This window comes from Panthera tigris, chromosome B4, assembly GCF_018350195.1.
Source record: "Panthera tigris isolate Pti1 chromosome B4, P.tigris_Pti1_mat1.1, whole genome shotgun sequence".
Lineage (NCBI taxonomy): Eukaryota > Metazoa > Chordata > Mammalia > Carnivora > Felidae > Panthera > Panthera tigris.
The window spans coordinates 88,101,229-88,121,077 of NC_056666.1; the positions used below are offsets into that span (position 1 = coordinate 88,101,229).

The 19,849-nt window shown below is 39.6% G+C and overlaps 2 pseudogenes; both read right to left on the reverse strand.

Annotated features, from left to right (window-relative positions):
• Window positions 1–431: 431 nt before the first annotated feature.
• Window positions 432–1,234, reverse strand: LOC102956612 (annotated as a pseudogene).
• An 8,945-nt stretch (window positions 1,235–10,179) lies between these two features.
• LOC107180811 lies at window positions 10,180–10,577 on the reverse strand (annotated as a pseudogene).
• Window positions 10,578–19,849: the final 9,272 nt, after the last annotated feature.

Sequence of the window (19,849 nt, forward strand, 5' to 3'; positions counted from 1 at the left end):
AATGCCTGTTGTTTAAGCCACCTAGTCTGTGGTTTTTTGTTATGGCAGTCCAAGCAGACAAATATATTCCCTCTCTCTTTCTCTTTAGGCTTCTCTTTGTAGCCAAGCAAGATGGTGGGGTTTTTTTGCTACTGACCTTTCTGTGCCAGACACTACTCATACCATATCCTTCATTCCTTCCTATGTTATGTTTAATTTTTAAGAAATCTATGCTTTGGTTCTCTACACTTTTGCTTAGTTTTTCAAGCCAGATCCCTGTGGATTTCAAAATATAATTATTTCTTCTTCTTCTTCTTCTTCTTCTTCTTCTTCTTCTTCTTCTTCCTCTTCCTTTTCCTCTTCCTTCTCCTCCTTCTCCTCCTTCTCCTCCTCTTCTTCTTCTTCGACACTGGCTGAAAGAGAACTTTTTATTAACTTTATGTACAGAAAATTCAACAGCATCCACTTTCCAGTTTGATGGCCAGTTCTTTAGCCTTTGCCTTTTCCAGCTTGGCAGTGGGAGTCCTGGACTTTGGCTATAGGACGTAGCAGCAGATCTCATGATATCTGCCATTGTTGTTAGTCCTGATGGCTTCTACCAGCTCAGCCAGAGCTCCTTTGTCTTCCGAGGCAACCTGTGTGAAGGCGATGGTGGTACAGAGCTTCCTGTGGACCAGACGCCCCAGCCTGGCCTTCCCCTTGATGATGCAGTAGGGAGCCTCCATCTTACCACACAGGACAGGCAGAGAGATGGCCAGCTCAGTGGGATCCACAGCATGTGCAATCACTACCAGATCAGGCTTCTTGTTCTCCACCAGGGGTGACAGTATTAACCCCAGCTTGAAGGACAGGCAACCTCTCAGTGGGGACACCCTCTTTCTGGCAACTTTCTTCTCAACCCGGGCCAACAAACTCTGCTTCTTCTTTTGCTTTGTCTCTGGTCTGTATGTGTGGGCCACCTTAATAGTTGAGTAGCTGTTTGGTGGTCCAGGGCCTAGGTGAACTGGTTAATCATAGGAAGGACTTTTAGACGTTTATAGAGACTAGCCCTTTGCCACTGCAGCCAGATGTAGTAGGGTCATTTGACAAAACGGGTAAGGTCCCTTTGGGGCTGGATGTCCTGTCCGATGCCAAAATTCTTGGGCCTCTTCTCAAACAGGAGATTGACCACCTTCTTGTCCTCCTGCTTCTTCATAACAACAGGGGCAGGGGCCAACTTCTTCCCCTTAGCTTTCTTTCCTTTCAGCATCTGGGATGGCTGGAGGAGAGGCCTATGATCGCTTCTTTTTAAAATTGGTTCTCACAAATCAAAAGCTTCTTCATTTAAGATGAGTGTGCCTTCTGTGAGTTTTAAAAAAAAATCTAAGGACCTCAGATAAGTTCTTAGGTCCCAGACTCTATCTGACCTTTCCCTTCCCCCTTCATCAGAAGTGAGCAATGTCAATAACTCATTAGATGGGAAGAGAGCCACAGAGTAGCTAAAATAATTAGTTACCACATTAGCCGCCAAAGTTTGTTCTGACATTCTGCTGATATCAGAAATAATGCCGTTCCCTATGCACCAACTCTGATTAAATTATCTTTAATGTAGTGTGCTTCTAATAGAAGGGAGCAAAGAGAATTTTTCTAGTCTATCTTGTCCCAAATCTATACAAAGTTTCCCATTCCTTCTAGGGGATCATGGAATTATTGCAAGGAACTTGTGAATTCATATACCATTCCAAGCTTTGACTGTAGATTTATTAGCAGAGTGGTTCACACAAATGTAAGCATCTATCTCTCAAATGTATACAGGCCTCATTGCAATGAACAAAATGCTAATCATTGAAGGTATTACAGAATTCATGAAAGTTGTTTATCACAATGCATTTTCTTTTTTTTCTTAATGTTTATTTATTTTTGAGAGAAAGAGAGAGAGATAGGAAGAGAAACAGAAAACGAGTCGGGGAGGCACAGAGAGAGGGAGACACAGCATCCGAAGCAAGCTCCAGGTTCTGAGCTGTTAGCACAGAGCCCGATGTGGGGCTCGAACTCATGAACTGTGATATCATGACCTGAGCCAAAGTCGTATGCTTAACTGACTGAGCCACCCAGGCCCCCCAACCATGCATTTTGTAAATCAGTGGATACTAGAACTGCAATTACTGTCACATGGGAGTTCAATATTTTGTTGTTGCCATTATTAATAAAGTCATTTTCCTACATGAAAATTTCAGTACCCTTATCTATGCTCTTTTCCTTTCCTACCTGAAGAAGCAATTCTAGATTGTGCCTTATTAGAAAGTCTCATTTATTAAATAATCTTATTAGTCCTGCATGTTACTCTTTTCTAAATCTTAGCTCCAGTTGCGTGATTCACCTTGTCTATTTTGGCAACCAGAACATTCTCTGGCAAAGCAATCTTGGAAAATTTTTTGCCCAAAAGGAATTCTAGAAGAGGCTTTTTTTTTTTAAACCAGATTCCCAGTCTACCCATTTTTACCACCAGAATGTTTTTGTATAGTACCGTTTTTATTATAAAAATAATACATTGGGTACACTTTCATGCCTTACTAAGAACATAATCTTTAGGGGCGCCTGGGTGGCTTAGTCAGTTGAGCGTCCGACTTCAGCTCAGGTCACGATCTCACAGTCCGTGAGTTCGAGCCCCGCGTCGGGCTCTGGGCTGATGGCTCAGAGCCTGGAGCCTGCTTCGGATTCTGTGTCTCCCTCTCTCTCTGCCCCTCCCCCGTTCATGCTCTATCTCTCTGTGTCTCAAAAATAAATAAACGTTAAAAAAATTTATAAAAAAAATTTAAAAAAGAGCATAATCTTTAATGCCTGTGTAGTATGTTTTTGCCATATGATTAGATTTAATAATTTTTATCACTCCATTAAGCTATTTTTCAGCTTTTTACTATTGTAAATAAATAATGATATATATCCTGGTATACAATTTTATTATTTCACATAAATTTATGCCAAATTTACTCAGTCAAAAAATATAAACATGTTTAAAGCTCTTAATACACATTTCTAAATTAGTTTCCAGAAAGGTGGTGCCTATTTAAACTCCTAGTAGGAGCTAAATTCCCCCTGTGAATTTTACTTCCTGAAAAGCAAAACTGATCATTTTCCTTTTTTCAAAATAGTTGATAATTTGGTGACAATTATTTGGAAGATCGGATTTTTCCTTTTTTTATTACACATGTATATTTCTTCTTTTGACAATTGTTCTTTTTAGCACTAGAATCTGGTTTTCTTTACACCACTTCCTTTTTATAGTGTTCCTTGTTCCATGTAATTTGCAGCTAATTTTCTATGTACTTGCACTAAAACTATCAATTTTATCTCAATTATAGAGAGTCTCTAGTCCTTCTAGCTATAACTGCTCAGAGTTCACATATTAGAAGATTTCTCCTCCTTGCCCATACTTACGTAATTTTCATAATATAGCACAGGATTGGGCAAATGCTGGAACTGCTCTCCCAAAATCCTTGCTGCCCCCATTTTGTCATGGAATGGCTTTCCCATCTAGACTGGATCTCTGCTTCAGGTGCCTTTAAATTCATTTAAGTCATTACAGGTGTAAGTGAGTGGGCAATTTTCCCTCTGCACAAGGCCATCAATTCTTTGTTGCTGCCTCTCACTCTTTTTTTAACATTTATTTTTGAGTGAAAGAGAAAGAGCACACACGCACACAAGTGCAAGTGGAGGAGGGGCAGAGAGACAGAAGGAGACAGAATCTGAAGAAGGCTCCAGGTTCTGAGCTGTTAGCACAGAGCCCAATGTGGGGTTCAAACCCACCACCTGCCAGATCATGACCTGAGCCGAAGTCAGACACTTAACTGACTGAACCATTCAGGCTCCGGACTATCTCAGGCTATTAAACATACCCTCTGAAATAGTCACTTGACGTTAGTATGTATCATTTCCTCATACGCTTACAAATGCAGTCCAACCTACCTTCTAGCCACTGCAATTCACACTGCAGAAAGAAACAAATCTGCAACGAGAATTGCTTTAAGGCCTGTCATCTCTACTTTTGACTCATCTGGCTTCTTTCAAGAGACAATAACATTTAAAACTCAAACTAATAAAGATGAAGTCAAGCTTTCACTTTTTGTGGATGACATGATATTATACATGGAAAACCCGATAGACTCCACCAAAAGTCCGCTACAACTGATACATGAATTCAGCAAAGTCGCAGGATACAAAATCAATGTACAAAAATCAGTTGCATTCTTATACACTAATAATGAAGCAACACAAAGACAAATAAAGAACTGATCCCATTCACAATTGCACCAAGAATCATAAAATACCTAGGAATAAACCTAACCAAAGATGTAAAAGATCTGAATGCTGAAAACTATGGAAAGCTTATGAAGGAAATTGAAGAGGATACAAAGAAATGGAAAAACGTTCCATGCTCATGGATGGGAAGATTAAATATTGTTAAAATGTCAATACTACCCAAAGCTATCTACACATTCAATGCAATCCCAATCAAAATTGCACCAGCATTCTTCTCGAAGCTAGAACAAGCAATCCTAAAATTCGTATGGAACCACAAAAGACCCTGAATAGCCAAAGTAATATTGAAGAAGAAGACCAAAGCAGGAGGCATCACAATCCTAGACTTTAGCCTCTACTACAAAGCTGTAATCATCAAGACAGCATGTATTGGCACAAAAACAGACACATAGACCAATGGAATAGAATAGAAACCCCAGAACTAGACCCACAAAAGTATGTCCAACTCATCTTTGACAAACCAGGAAAGAATATCCAATGGAAAAAAGACAGTCTCTTTTAAAATGGTGCTGGGAGACTAGACGGCAACATGCAGAAGAATGAAACTAGACCACTTTCTTACACCATTCACAAAAATAAACTCATAATGGATAAAGGACCTGAATGTGAGACAGGAAACCATCAAAACCCTAGAGGAGAAAGCAGGAAAAACCTCTCTGACCTCAGCTGCAGCAATTTCTTACTTGACACATCTCCAAAGGCAAGGGAATTAAAAGTAAAAATGAACTATTGGGACCTTATGAAGATAAAAAGCTTCTGCACAGCAAAGGAAACAATCAACAAAACTAAAAGGCAACCAACGGAATGGGAAAAGATATTTGCAAATGACATATCGGACAAAGGGCTAGTATCCAAAATCTATAAAGAGCTCACCAAACTCCACACCTGAAAAACAAATAACCCAGTGAAGAAGTGGGCAGAAAACATGAATAGACACTTCTCTAAAGAAGACATCCAGATGGCCAACAGGCACATGAAAAGATGTTCAACGTCACTCCTCATCAGGGAAATACAAATCAAAACCACATTTAGATACCACCTCACGCCAGTCAGAGTGGCCAAAATGAACAAATCAGGAGACTATGGATGCTAGAGAGGATGTGGAGAAACGGGAACCCTCTTGCACTGTTTGTTGGTGGGAATGCAAACTGGTGCAGCCGCTCTGGGAAACAGTGTGGAGGTTCCTCAAAAAATTAAAAATAGATCTACCCTATGACCCAGCAATAGCACTGCTAGGAATTTACCCAAGGGATACAGGAGTGCTGATGCATAGGGGCACTTGTACCCCAATGTTTCAACAAGAGCCAAATTGTGGAAAGAGCCTAAATGTCCATCAACTGACGAATGGATAAAGAAACTGTGGTTTATATACACAACGGAATACTACGTGGCAATGAGAAAGAATGAAATCTGGCCTTTTGTAGCAATGTGGAGGGAACTGGAGAGTGTGATGCTAAGTGAAATAAGCCATACAGAGAAAGACAGATACCATATGTTTTCACTCTTATGTGGATCCTGAGAAACTTAACAGAAGACAATGGGGGAGGGGAAGAAAAAAAAATTAGAGAGGGAAGGAGCCAAAGCATAAGAGAGTTTTAAAAACTGGGATATGGATATTGAGGATTACACCTGTTGGGATGAGCACTGGGTGTGGTATGGAAACCAATTTGACAATAAATTTCATATTAAAAAAAACCTCAAACTAAAAATGTACTTAAACTAGTTAAAGGTGTATTAGAAAGAATGAAAACTTTGGAAATAAGTAGACATGAACTAGCTGTGTAACTTTGGGTTGGCTTTTTAACCTAAGTTTCTGTCTTTTCATTTACAGAATGGAATAAATAATACCCAACTTAGAGGTTGAGAGAATTAAATAGATAGTATAAGTGTGCTATCATTCAGAATCAAAATGTCCAATCCAACTCACACGTAAGGGAAATATCTAATACCAATATTTGCTAATCATTTCAAAAATACTGGCAATGAAGAGGCACAAAGAAAGCAGAGAGGTCTGGGGTGCACTGTGTGGTCCTTAGGTCCTTTTGTCCCCAGGCCAAACCTACACTTTCTCCCAGAATAACAGATGAGGTCTCCAAGTCAGTTTTTGTGAGTTTTTAACCTGATGTGGAAAGGAGCATTTAAGTTATAAAATGTCTTCATTTTATATACCAGAGACATTGTCCAAGGAGAAGTCTCATAGATCTATAGATTCTGGGTATATTTAGTTTAATTTTTTCTAACTTTTGTGGGTTTTTTTTTTTTGAGAGACAGAGCAAGAGCAGGGGAGGAGCAGTGAGAGAGGTAGACACAGAATCCAAAGCAGGCTCCAGGCTCCGAGCTGTCAGCACAGAGCCCAACGCAGGGCTTGAATCCATGAACAATGAAATCATGACCTAAGCTGAAGTCAGATGCACGATCAACTGAGCCAACCAGGCACCCCTGGGTATATTTACTTTAAAAGATCCTTTAGCCAAGGACAGACTACTGAGAACATGTTATAGCTAAGGACTCTTCTCACTAGCAAATAGCACCAATCTATTTGTCAGGAACCCTTGGCAAGGGGATTAAATCAGTCAGCTGCCTTCTTTTCTTTTCCCTAGAAGAGTCCCTCAACCCCACTCCTCCCCATCCAGTAAAAAAAAAAAAAAAAAAAAAAAAGGGAATGGCTCACAGACAAGCTACTTTAACAATTTCCTCCAAAAAGATGTAAATCATTGATTATAGTGCCTCACACAAAGTACTTGCTTGATAAATTAACCTGAGATTTTGAAGGCTATATGATTGATAGTCTCAAGTCAACAGCTGGTCAGTTTCATCCCACAAAAAGTAATACAAATGATCTAATAAGTCACTTCTTGATAACTGATACTTGAAATTATCTCCTTTGCTCAAAGTATTTGCTACAACTGAATATTATGTTGGCATAAATATTATCAATTATCTGTAGCCCAGTATGAATGAGTTAATTTACCTGCACAATCATGAAACTTGGTGAATATATTGAGTAAATAACTGATCTTCCAAGCTAGGAATTAATTTGTTTATGATATCCAGGATTTACAGAATTTTCACTAATTGTGATATGCTGTGAAACCACTTCCTTAGATGGCAATGTACCATCAAAGAGAACATTGTAGAAGTGAGTAATCTCAAGGCAAGGTTATTGGATACAGGGTCTATTAGTTAACTGTTCCCTACACAAACTGAGATCCAGAAGGTTTCCTCAGAGAATAGAAACTTTGTTGGCATTTCTAAAAGAACTGCGAGTCTTCAAATTAGGAAGACATAGGAAATCTGCTTTAGATCATCAGAGGGAAGTTATTAGGAACATGTAGGCTCCAGGGAAAGAGGGGGGTCTGCCATCAAGGCTATATGACTGCTCAGTGAGGCAGGGCTTAAATGCTAGGTAAAATGAAATCAAATTTCAGTAGAGGGATGACTGCTTTGGACTATACTCAAACTAACTGAAAATCAAGTGGGTTAGTGGTAGATACTAGGTTTCCAGGAACTCAGAATTGCCCAGAAGAGGTGAAGGTACTAACTTCAAAATAGAAGCAAGATGCCTAAAGCTTAGAAGAGGCCAGATAACAAGACTCTTCATCACCCTGCAGTTGGGGTCCAGGCTACAAGGCAGGGATCTAAGAGGCTCCCGGCAGCTGCACAGTACAGCACAATTGGATCCAGAGAAGGTAATCTAGAAACACACAAGCTGGAGGAGAAAAAAGTAAGAAGTTTCGATGAAAGGCATAATTCCACTGGACATGAAAGTGAGGTCAGTACAAACAAACCTAGAGCTGGGAGACTGGAGCTGGACGCCTTAGTGGTTAAGAGCTTGGGCTGCGGAGGCAGAGAAGACCCAGGGTTGAATTTCAACTCTGCCCCTTCTGAGCTGAATGACTTTGGACAATTTCTTTAACCTCTCTAGTCCTATTTCCTCATCTTTAAAATAAGGGACGTGATAGTGTTTACTTTTTAAGGATGTAGGAAAGCAAACTGAGATAATGCATATAATGTGTATGCCAGCGATATACAGGCATAGAAAATACTCTCAATAAACATTAGCTGCAATTATTTGTCTTGTTGAACACTTTTGCCCAACCTTTCATCTCATTTCCACCCTGGACAACATTAAAGAACTAAAGGAACTGGGAATGAGTTTATTGGCTCATTCAATCAGAGCCCATGCTCTGAGGCAGTCACTGTGGTAGGTGCTGGGATCCGGTGGTGAGCAAAGCATTCACAGTCCCTGTCCTCTGCAGCTTACAGTCTAGTGGCACAGACAATCATGAAAAACAAAATCATACAAATAAATGTTAAATTCCATGGGTGACAAGTGCTGGGGGTGGGGGGCATGATGTGATGAGAGAGTATACAAGGGGAATTAAATTCAGTTTCCCCAGGGACATGACTACGGAGCTAAAATATGGAAGGAAGAATAAGAGCTAAGTTGGCCCAAAGAGAGTAGAGAAATCCAAGTGGAGGCACTGGCAGGTGAATATGGTCTGAGCCGGGAGAGAGCGTGGTTAGCAGGAGGCCCTGACAGCTGTGTTGCTAAAGCAAAGAGAATGAAGGAAGGAGGGGAGAGGAAAGTGAAGGGATAGGTAAGGAGAGCACTTGTAGGACCTCTTAGGCCACATTAAGGGATTTTTGTTTTTATCCCAAGAGTAATCGGAAACTAAAGTATATTATTAACTGGGTTGAGGTGCCCCCCCAAACATGATCCTTTTGAATATCGTCTAGCACACCTGTTTAATGGAAGCGAAGAGACAAGTTAGGAGATGCTTGTGATTAGGGGAGGTTGGATTGGGGATGTTGTAGAAGTAGGGGTAAGTAGATAAATGTGAGAGATATTTAAGTGGGAGAATTCACAAGACTTTAAGGTGGATTACATTGGGAAGTGAAGGAAAGAGGTGGTGTCCAGAACAAATCCAGCACTTTGGCCTTACCTAACCGGTCGGATGGTGATGCTCTTGCCCAAGACAGGAGGACGCTGAAAGGAGACTGGTTTGGGTGGGGGTGGGGAAGGTAGTGCTGAGTGACTGGTAATTCAGTTTTGAGGGGTGTCTGGGTAGCTCAGTCAGTCAGACTCTTGATTTTAGCGCAGGTCACGATCTCGATTCACGAGTTTTAGTCCCACGTTGGGCTCTGTGCTGAAAGCATGGAAACTGCTTGGGATTCTCTCTCTCTCTCTCTCTCTCTCTCTCTCTCTCTCTCTCTCTCTCTCTCCCTCTCAAAATAAATAAATAAACTTCAAAAAAAGAATTCATTTTTGAAAATGTTGAGTTTGAGGTACATTAGAGATATTAAAGAGAATATGCCAAGCATTTGTACATCGAATCTGGAACTTTGAGGAGATATCTGGGCTGCACATATAAACTTCTGAGTTATCTACCACACAGCAATGAATTGTGAAGTCTCAGGAAAGGAGCAGAGGGACCCAGAGCAAGTCTTGAGCAACGTCTGCATTTATGGGGGTACACCCCTCATTTTACCAGCCCTGGTCAGAGACTTGACTTCAGATAACTGAGAATAAGAAATCAGCACTAGATAACCAAATCCATTTGTATAACTTTGCATTTCTTTTCTTTTTTAAAAATATTTTTAATGTATATTTATTTTTGAGAGAGAGAGTACAAGCGGGGGAGGGCACTCTCTAGTTTTGAGAGAGAGAGACAGAGACAGAATCCAAAGCAGACTCCAGACTCTAAGCTGTCAGCACAGAGCCTGATGTGGGGCTTGAACCCATGAGCCACGAGATCATGACCTGAGCCAAAGTCACATGCTTAACCGACTGAACCACCCAGGTGCCCCTTATTTTCTTTTTTTTTAAGTTCTTAATTTATTAATCTTCTCATGAAATATCTGCATGATTAATCACCACGGATAGTTACCGCAGAATTATTACTCCTTCTTTTTGCCGGCACCAACATTGGCTTGTGCAGTCCCCCTGACTTTCTTTATTCTGTTCTTGCATTCCTTTTGCTGTTTTCTTGATGTCTTTTTCTTCTCATCCAAGCCATGTCCTGCAAGTCGATGTCTGGGTTCGTTTTCTGTACATCATCTGAGGAATCATAAATCATGCCAAAGCCAGTTGTTTTGCCACCACCACAATGGGTTCTGAATCCAAATACAAAGAGGACATCTGGTGTGGTCTTGTACATTTTGGCTAATTTTTCCTGAATTTCTGTCGTCGGTACTGTTGCCTTTCTGGGATAAAGAACATCAATGACCCTCTGTTTCCACTGAGGTAGTCGGTTGGTCATGAACTTCCTGGTCCAGAAAGTTACTGTGTGGATCATGATGGCGGCCAAGCTTCTAACAGCCTAGGAGGTAAAGAGCTGTTTTATTTTCTACTGAACATTTATTTAAAGAAATTCCAGCTTTATCTTAGCTAAACTAAGGGTTTGAAAGAGAATTTTATATATTTCAGTCAAACAGAATAGGCAGGGACTTCAGTGCCCTTTCAATTGCCTTCAATTACCTGGATGTAGTGGCTAAAGCTATAGACCCAACGGGGGAAAAAAAGCAGGGAGAGTTGACTTAGCAGGAGAGATGCAATCATCCAGGAGAGATGGTTTAAAGGAGAAATTCCCAATTGTGTATCCATCAGAATCATCTGAGAAACTTGGTAATATGCAAATTCTCAGGAGTTACTTAAATTTTTGATTCAGTGGGTGATTCTTGGAACCTGTGTTTCAATATGTTAACTGATCTTTCTGACGAAATGATCTGAGGAACACATTTTAAGAAATGTCTCTTTAAAAGGTAACTGCTCCCAGGGACTTCTAGTTTTACCAAAATCCAGCCAAATGTCTCAACAACATTTATTTAAAAGTTCTTCCTTATCTCACTGATTTTGTTTGCCATATTTATTACATATGAATTCTTTATACATATTTGGATCTATTCATGGATTTTATGTCCTATGCTATGTACTGTTCTATTTACAGGTCACACGATGGTAACTATTGAGGCTTTGTAACATGTTTTAGTACCTGATACTTTCACTGCTCTTCTAAGAGATATCCTGGCTATTTGTTTCTTGCACCATTTTTTTTGTATGAGCTGGAGGATCTATATGTTTTTTCCTTCCTCATTCTTTCTCTTCCTCTCTCTCTTTCCCCCACCTTCTTTCTTTTTTCATCCTTCAGTAGAGATGTGCTCATTTTCTTGCCTCATGTTCTTATTAGCCCAGGTTCTCACTCAGTAGAGGGAGAGGGGAAAAATTGGAGAAGTCATTATCCTATTTGTCAAGACAAACTTGATTTGCTTGAGGACCGGAGAAAGGCAAGCCAAAGGTTTTATGCTCAATATTTTAATGGGAAGCACATTAAATGCATATTTTACTTTAGGTAGAACTGAAACCTTACGATTTTGAATCTTGCTATTCCAAATAATAGTACATATACTAAAAATCTTGTGTGTGTGTACGTGTTCTTCAGGACCATGTTAATGTTTCTCATAAAGGCTTTATCCGTTTCTTGTTAAATGTATTCCTAAGTGTTTAATCATCTTGTTGCTATTGTAGGTGAGATTTTCTTCCATTATATCTTTCAGTTAATTGTTAGATGTATTTTAGAAGGCATTAGTTCTGCATATTTTTATTCCACAATGTCTTTTTGAAGTCTCTTGTTACTTGTACTTTTTCAGTTGAATCTTTAAGAATTACCTGCTTAATAATCAAGATATCTAGAAATAGTAATAATTTTATTACTTCTCTAAATTTCATGCCTCTAAGTTATCCACTTATTAAGTTGTATTGGATAATACACATTAAGATATTATCATGTTAAGAAATTGTTCATTTTGTTAAGTGTTGTTATCAAGACTGGGTGTTGGATTATGTTAAAAGTCACTTTCAGGAGCACCTGGGAGGTGCAGTTGGTTAAGTGCCTGACTCTTGATTTTGACTCAGGTCATGATCTCATGGTTCGTGAGTTCGAACCCCACATCAGGCTCTGCACTTAGAAGGCGGAGCCTGCACTGCTTGGGATTCTCTCTCTCTCTCTTTCTCTCTCAAAATACGTGATTAGAGAGGATCATATATATTTCTTCTATACTGTGTTAGTACTCCTTATAATAAATATATTATATTTCTTAGTATTGAACAATATTTACGTATTTCTGGCTTAAACCCTATTTGGTCATGATGTACTATCGTTTTTTAAGGTGATGCTGAATTCTGTTCGCTAATATTTTACTTAAGATTTTGTCTTATGTTCATAAATATATTGCAATGCAATTTTTAGAAATTCGGCAATGTTTAAGGATAATTTGACCCAGACCATAGTTGCTTTTCTGTCCTCCTGCTGAGAGCCCTACCTGTTGGTTCACCATAATCTGAGCCTAGCTCTCTTTCTCGTCAAAACATGAACCTGAGCTAGACCTTGTCTCCTGACCAACTTGAATTATGAGTCTTACACATGTGTTTTGGAACCCTTTTGCTTTTCTTTTTACAGACTTTCTGATCCCCCCCGCCCCCCATTTGATGGTCATCGTATGGTTGGTTTCTGTTCCAGGTTCCTAATCCTATTTAGGCTGAATTCCAAATAATTCCTGTTTGTCTCCTTCCCATCTTCTGCATTTAATTTACTCCCTGGGGACCATGTGACAAATCTTTAAGGACTAAATATTAATTACTTCTGCTGGTGGACATTAAACAACTAGTCCTTTACTGCCCCCTTGAGGACCTTGGCCACCACACACCCTGTGGCCCATCTTGTGGCGAGAGGTGTTTATCCCTCCCCATATGACCATTCTCTCCTGAACAGGAACTAGGCACAAAGAATGAACTGCACTGAGAGGGGTGAAGAAGACAAGGATGACACCCATTTCTGCCTTCAAAGAACTTAAAAACGAGGTGGACAGAGGGGGAAGTAAGGCTTATCTGTGTTCATTTAGGGCTTGAGGGTGATGAGGGAGGATGTTGTTAACCAGGCACAAAGATAGCTGTAAGTCCCAGGAGCCTCACAGGGACGGTATAAAGGATTGCAGTAGTAGTTGAGGAAAAGGGAAGGCAGAAGTCACTGCGACAGTAGAAGACTTCATGGAAGATATGTTTCAGAGCTGGTCTTTGAAGGGTGAAAAGACATGCACGAGCCAGCAGGACAGGTTCTCTTGTGGGGAGATGGCATGAGTACAGCCATCAGAAGCAAAAATGTGTGAAGCACAGGAAGGGAATATTCTGACTAGAGTGAAGAATTTTCATGGGGCAGCAGGATGAGAGAAAAGCTAGAAAGGTAGTTTAAATCCAAATTGGAAGGCAATTTACATTTATTTCATCACTAATGGAAGGTTTTCCCTGAAAGCAGGTTTTCTTAGTAGGCGAATAGTGAAGGGCATTAAAGGGAGCGGTACAAGAAGGGAACAGGTGTCGAAGGAATAAAAGTGTTCCGAATAAAAAGGTTGAGTGGTAGGGAAATGGATAAAAGAAAAAGGTCAATCCTTCAGTTTTTTTCTAGAGTGTCCTCATTCAGAGAGTGGGGGGTACATAAAAGGGTTGTGTGCTATGTGACATAAGTGAAGATCTGTTCTGTGGAATATAACAAGTACGCTACACAAACCTTCCAGAAGAATGGCTGTGCACACACACATTGTGTGTGTGTGTGTGTGTGTGTGTGTGTGTGTGTGTGTTTAAACTAGTAGTCCAGGGATAAAAGCTTTTGTATATAACAGTCCAGATATTTGCTACTGCTTGCCAGCTATCGGTGTATCACAGACATCTCCCTGCCCTCCAGAGATATGTTACTCTTTCCAGTGTTTGGTAATTTCATGAAGCAGAGAGAGTTTCTAAGTGGAGTTGAGTTTCTACAAGGATCTTGTTGTTTTAGATGTCCTGATGAAATCACTGGTTGGTTGTTTAAAAAAAAAAGGGAGGGGTGACATAATAAAATTTTCAATTCAGTGGAAGTAACAGCATACCTAACTTGCATAGTAATTGTATTATTTATTTCTTGCTCTAATAACAAAACACTCCCAAATTTAGTGGCTTACAACAGCAATAAACATTCATTATCCCACATGGCTTTGCACGTCAAAAATTCAGGAGCAAATTAGCTCGGTGGTTCTAGCTCAGAATCTCTCATGAGGCTATACCCATGGCAGCAATCATCCCAAGGCTTGACTGAGCTGGAGAAGGCGCTTCCTAGGTGGCTCAGCTATATGGCAGGCCAGACACAGAGGGACGATGAGATGGAAAATAGCAAAGATAGATAAAAAGATGTAGAGAACAGAGTGAAAAGGTCCAACTTGCATCTTGCTAGAGTTCCAAAAGGAGAGCATAAAGAAAATAGGGGAGAGGCAGTATTGAAATAGATAATGGCTGAGAATTTTCCTGAATTAATGAAAGAAATCAACCCTTAGGTTGGGGAAAGCCAATAAATAAGACAAATAGAAAAGAAAAAAAAGGAAAAGAAAAATCTTCAGTTCAAAAGACTAATATCAAAGGAAAAAAAGCACACAGAAAACATAGAAAAAGCAGGAGAAATAGAAAATCCAAAATGGAAAATAAGAGGTGAGAGGTAAATCCAAGTATGTCCATAATGATAGGCAGTATAAGTGATTAAAATTAGTTAAAAGGCAAAAATTGTCATGCTTGAAAAAAAAAGAGTCAGACTATATATGGCTAAAAGCAGACATATCAAAGTATAAGGACATGAAGAAGTTGAAAATAAAATAATGGGAAAGATTTACCAGGCACAGACAGAACAGGAAGAAGAGGAGGATGTGGGGGAGGAAGAGGAAAAGGAAGCTGACCATGGCTCTAAGTCTAGCATAGATAGGGATAAAGAGAGCCAGCACTTGGCAAAAGTTTAAAGCTCCAGAAGATGGATACAGTTGCCAGATTTAGCAAATAAAAATACAGGACACCTGGCTAAATTGTACCTTTAGAAAAACAACAAGTTCTCTTTACTATAAATACTTCCCAAATACTACATGGCATAGTCATACTAAAAAATTATTCATTGTTTACCTTAAATTCAAATTACCTAAGCATGTTATATTTTATCTTGCAACCCTAAAAGATGATTGTATTTCATAACAGCTTCAAAATACATAAAGAAAATATTGACAGAGTAAAAAGAGCTGAGTAGAGAAACTGAGAAATCTCCGTATAACACAGTGGGAGATTTTAACATCCCTCACGAACTGAAAAATATAAAAGCTTATTCTAATGAACATATGTGTAAGATGAGTGTGAATATACAGTAAAACCTCGGATTGCGAGTAACTTGTTCTATGAGTGCTGCAAGATGAGCAAACCTTTCTAATAAATTTTAACTTGATAAATGAGCGATGTCTTACAATATGAATAGTACAAGATGCCGAACGTCACAAGTCACATGATCACAACTGAGCCAATGGTTCTCTCTCTCCCTCTCTCTCTCACTCTCTCTCCCCCTTCTGTGAAGATTGTGGGTGATTGTTAATGCAATATCACATTTCTGCGAAATCCTCAAAAGGAGGCAAAAGCAAGTGTCATTGGATAGGTTCCTCGTTAAAACTGCACAAAAAGGAAAGATTCCATTAAGCCAACAGATAGCAGTGATTCCATTAGTGGTAGTGAAAGTCATCCTATACAATGACCCTCCTCTTTCTTGTCTTCCCTACACCACCAATGAAGGTTTTCTAAGGTCAGTGCAGGTCAATTTGTTTGTTTTTCTTTGTATTTTTTATTTTGTTTATTATTTTGTATTATATTACACTATTGTACTCATTTTTTACATGAATATTTTTGGGTTGTGGAATGAATCATCTGAGTTTCCATTATTTGTTATGGGGAAATTTGCTTTGATATACAAGTGCTTTGGATTACAAGCATGTTTCCGGAATGAATTATGCTCACAAAGCAAGGTTGTACTGTATATGTATATATAAAGTTGTATATACACATACAAAAAATAGCATACACATTTTTCTTCCATTCCCAAATGGAACATTTACAAAATTGATCACTTACCAGGTCACATAATAAGCCTCAATAAAGTTAATCAATTTCTGTCTGAAGCCTGTTATAGAATACATTCTGTGACTTCTATGCACATGAGTTAGAAATCGTTAATAATAGAAAACAAATACATCCATTAGGAAACAAAAATAAAATTGATCATCTCAAACATCCAATACCTAAGAGAAGACAGTTACAGGGAAATTAGAGAATACTTGGGATTGAAAGAGCTTTCAAAACTCACGTACCAAAACTTGTGGGATATGGCAAAAAATGGTATTTCACAGGAGATTTACAGCCTTAAATGTTTATCTTAGAAAAGAAGACAGGTTAAAAAGAGGGAAGATAGGTATTCAACTTAAGTAGTTAGAAAAATGGATTACATACAGAGAAAGGAGAAGGAGAGAAATAAAACACAAGAGCACATGGAATAAAACGCAAATCAAAGATTTGCTAGAGAAGACCAACAAGGCCAAAGCCAGTTCCTAGGAAAAGCCAATAAAATTGAAAACAACTGGCACAATTAATAACGACAATGAAGAACACACAAAAACGTATTAAAAAAGGAAACAGACTGCAATCCTAGATAGATTGAAAGTTAAAAATGTAGTTAAATAGTATATAGCAATCCATTTGAAGACTTAGAAGTAAGAGGAAATTTTCTCAGAAAAATTAACTTTTGAGTACGGCAGGTAAAGGAGAATACTTGAATTATATTATACTGTATGGAATTATTTTCTATGAAAATTCATTAACAGTTAAAATCTTTTCCACAAAGTAGAAACTAGTCTAGGAGTTTTCTTGGAACAAAATTCAACAATTATGCCTGATAAAATTCTTAGAAATAGGGAATAAGAGGAGTCTGAAAAAGGTTGCTACCTCAAAACTGGCTGCAAAACTAGTATTTTAAAAAGTGATATAATGGAGCATGTGGATGGCTCAGTAGGTTGAACGTCCAACCTTGATTTCAGCTCAGGTCATGATCCCAGGGTTGTGGGATTGAGCCCCATGTTGGGCTCCATGCTGAGGGTGGAGCCTGCTTAAGATTTTCTCCCCCTCTGCCCCTTGCCCACTCACATGTGTCTTAGAGGCCTCAGCCTCAGAAGCTTTCCATGGTCCCTGAAAAGGGGAAGAAATTACCTGAGAAGAGAGTGTCTGCCTGGGCAGAGCTGAAATAAGGGAAGGCTTCTCATAGCAGAGACTGTGAGTGGATGACCCGTAGACAAGATTTTGCTCGAGCCTCATCTTGGAAGATTGCAGAGACAGCCATGGTGGGGCCAATCAGCAGGAGTAACTGTATCACTGTGAGAAGAATAATTGTGTCCTATGCATGCCACCAGAACAGATGTCATGGTGCATGGACAGAAAGGGGTGGGCATAGAGGCGAAAGGCCCAGAGCCATAGAAGATCTCAGGCCAGGCCAATAAAGACTCTGAGGACACAGGTGGACTCCCTGTCTCCACCGCCATGGTGTTACATGAGCTTTTTCTTGCCTTTGATATGCTGGGAAGGAAGATAGTAGGAGAAGGGAAGAGAAGGAGCCTAAGCAGAAATTTGATATTCGAAACAGACCAATTTAAATCCTCAATTGATTGCGTAATCATTTGAAAGTAACTGTTTTAAACCAGGTTTGGCTACACAGTTTTTATCATAAAACCCAAATGTGGAATCATGAGCAAGATGAATTTTAGTTCCAAAGAAATAGTTACATGTCTGAAACTGGTTTGTTTCTATATATTTAAAACCCAAGAGGGGCACCTGGGTGGTTCAGTCAATTAAGCGTCCAACTTCCACTCAGGTCATGATCTCACAGTTTGTGAGTTGGAGCCCCGGGTCGGGCTCTGTGCTGACAGCTCGGAGCCTGGAGCCTGCTTCAGATTCTGTGTCTCCCTCTCTCTCTGCCCCTCCCCTGCTCATACTCTGTCTGTCTCTCTCAAAAATAAATAAACATTAAAAAACTGTTTTAAAAAAACAAGGTGTCAGCATTATTATTGCCATTTCATAGATGAGAGAAGTTACATGCATTCTCTCTAGATTAGAGCATAGAACAGGAAAATGGCAAAGTAGGTTTATCAGACATGCATTTGCTCGAAAGCTCATTCTCTTCCCACCTCAGTAGGAGCTGACTTGTAATGGGAAAATGGTAAAGTGGTGCCTCTGTTTCCACAGTATGACATTCGTTGGTGTGGGTCTTCTGCTTGTTTATATCGCCTTATGATTGCCACAAGGCACCCACATTAGGTACATAATGAATATAATCACAGCAACTGCCTAGTATTACTGAAACTTCATGCAAGGACATCACACTCCCTACAATTGTTATATGTGATGACTGCTTAGCAAACAAGAACATCTCATTGAAAGTGAATGTTAGTTCTGGTAAGATATAATTATTCTCTTCTACTCTGCTCAAGAAAGAACAGAAACTCTCCAGTCAAATGCAGCTTAATTTTTTCAATCTGTAGTTAACACAAATTCAGCATTCTGCTGTAGGTGCTCTCCTTCTCACAAAGCTGAATCTCAACAAATAAAAACACAAGCCCCATGGCCCCACCCCACAATACATAGCTTCTTCCTTCACTGGGGGTAAGGGCAAGTTTCCCAGCAGGGTGCCTAACTCAATATACTGCATTCCTGTAAGCCTAATTAGTTCCCAAGTCTTGTCCAGCTTTTCTGATTTTGCCTCCTATGAAGATGGAGTGGCCATAAGTGGATAGCTTACCTCCAGCTCTGTGCCAGGAAGCCCCGAAAAGGACAGAAGCAGCTTTTTTGGTTCTGGGTCTGCCCCTCTATCCACATGGCTCCTACTGCCCTTATGCACCCTGCCCCCACCCCAATACAATGGACGGGACTCTGGTAAGCAGACAGAGCATTTCTCTCACAGAAGAGATATGGCCAAAAGGAGCTATAACAGTTTTATCAAAAGGTGACCACAACCACACACATTCTTCATTTTCTAGAAGAATCTATAGTACATGAATCCATGTTTTCATCCCTGTTTATATTCACAGCTACATTTGCACCCATCGATACCTGCATTCCATTTATTGGTTTCTCTATCAGAGTATTTTGGAGTTGCTGATAAAACTGAAAGCAAATTGTACTTTGTTTCTAATAAACCCTACCCCTCCCCACAGGTGGGTTGAGATGTGTGGACTGCCCTGGGCAGGTGTAATATTTTAGTGCCCCTCAACAAAACTCCCTTACATATTTATTCAGCATTAATGTAGATGTCAGAATGAGTGCTGTTTACAAGGAAAGACAGAGAAGCGGGACTGCTAGTGGTATGGGGCTCAAGATCTGCCTTCCTGAGCAGCTCAGCTCTGGTTCCAAATTCCTGTACCTACTTAGCAAAGCAAAAGCCAGACAGTTAACCACTGAAGAAATAAGAATCTGCCTTGCAGGCAATCAGATGGCAATGTTCTTAACAAAATGTGATGTTTTGCACACAACACAAGGCCACACAATCAATGTCACTAACAGGAAAAAAAAAAAAAGAAGTTTCTAACAGAACACGGGCAATGCTGATGCTTTAATCTTGCTTTGTCTGGACCAAAATTTTTGAGGTAATCAATCACCAAATTCCCCATATTTAAAAAAAGTTTTTTAATGTTTACTTATTTA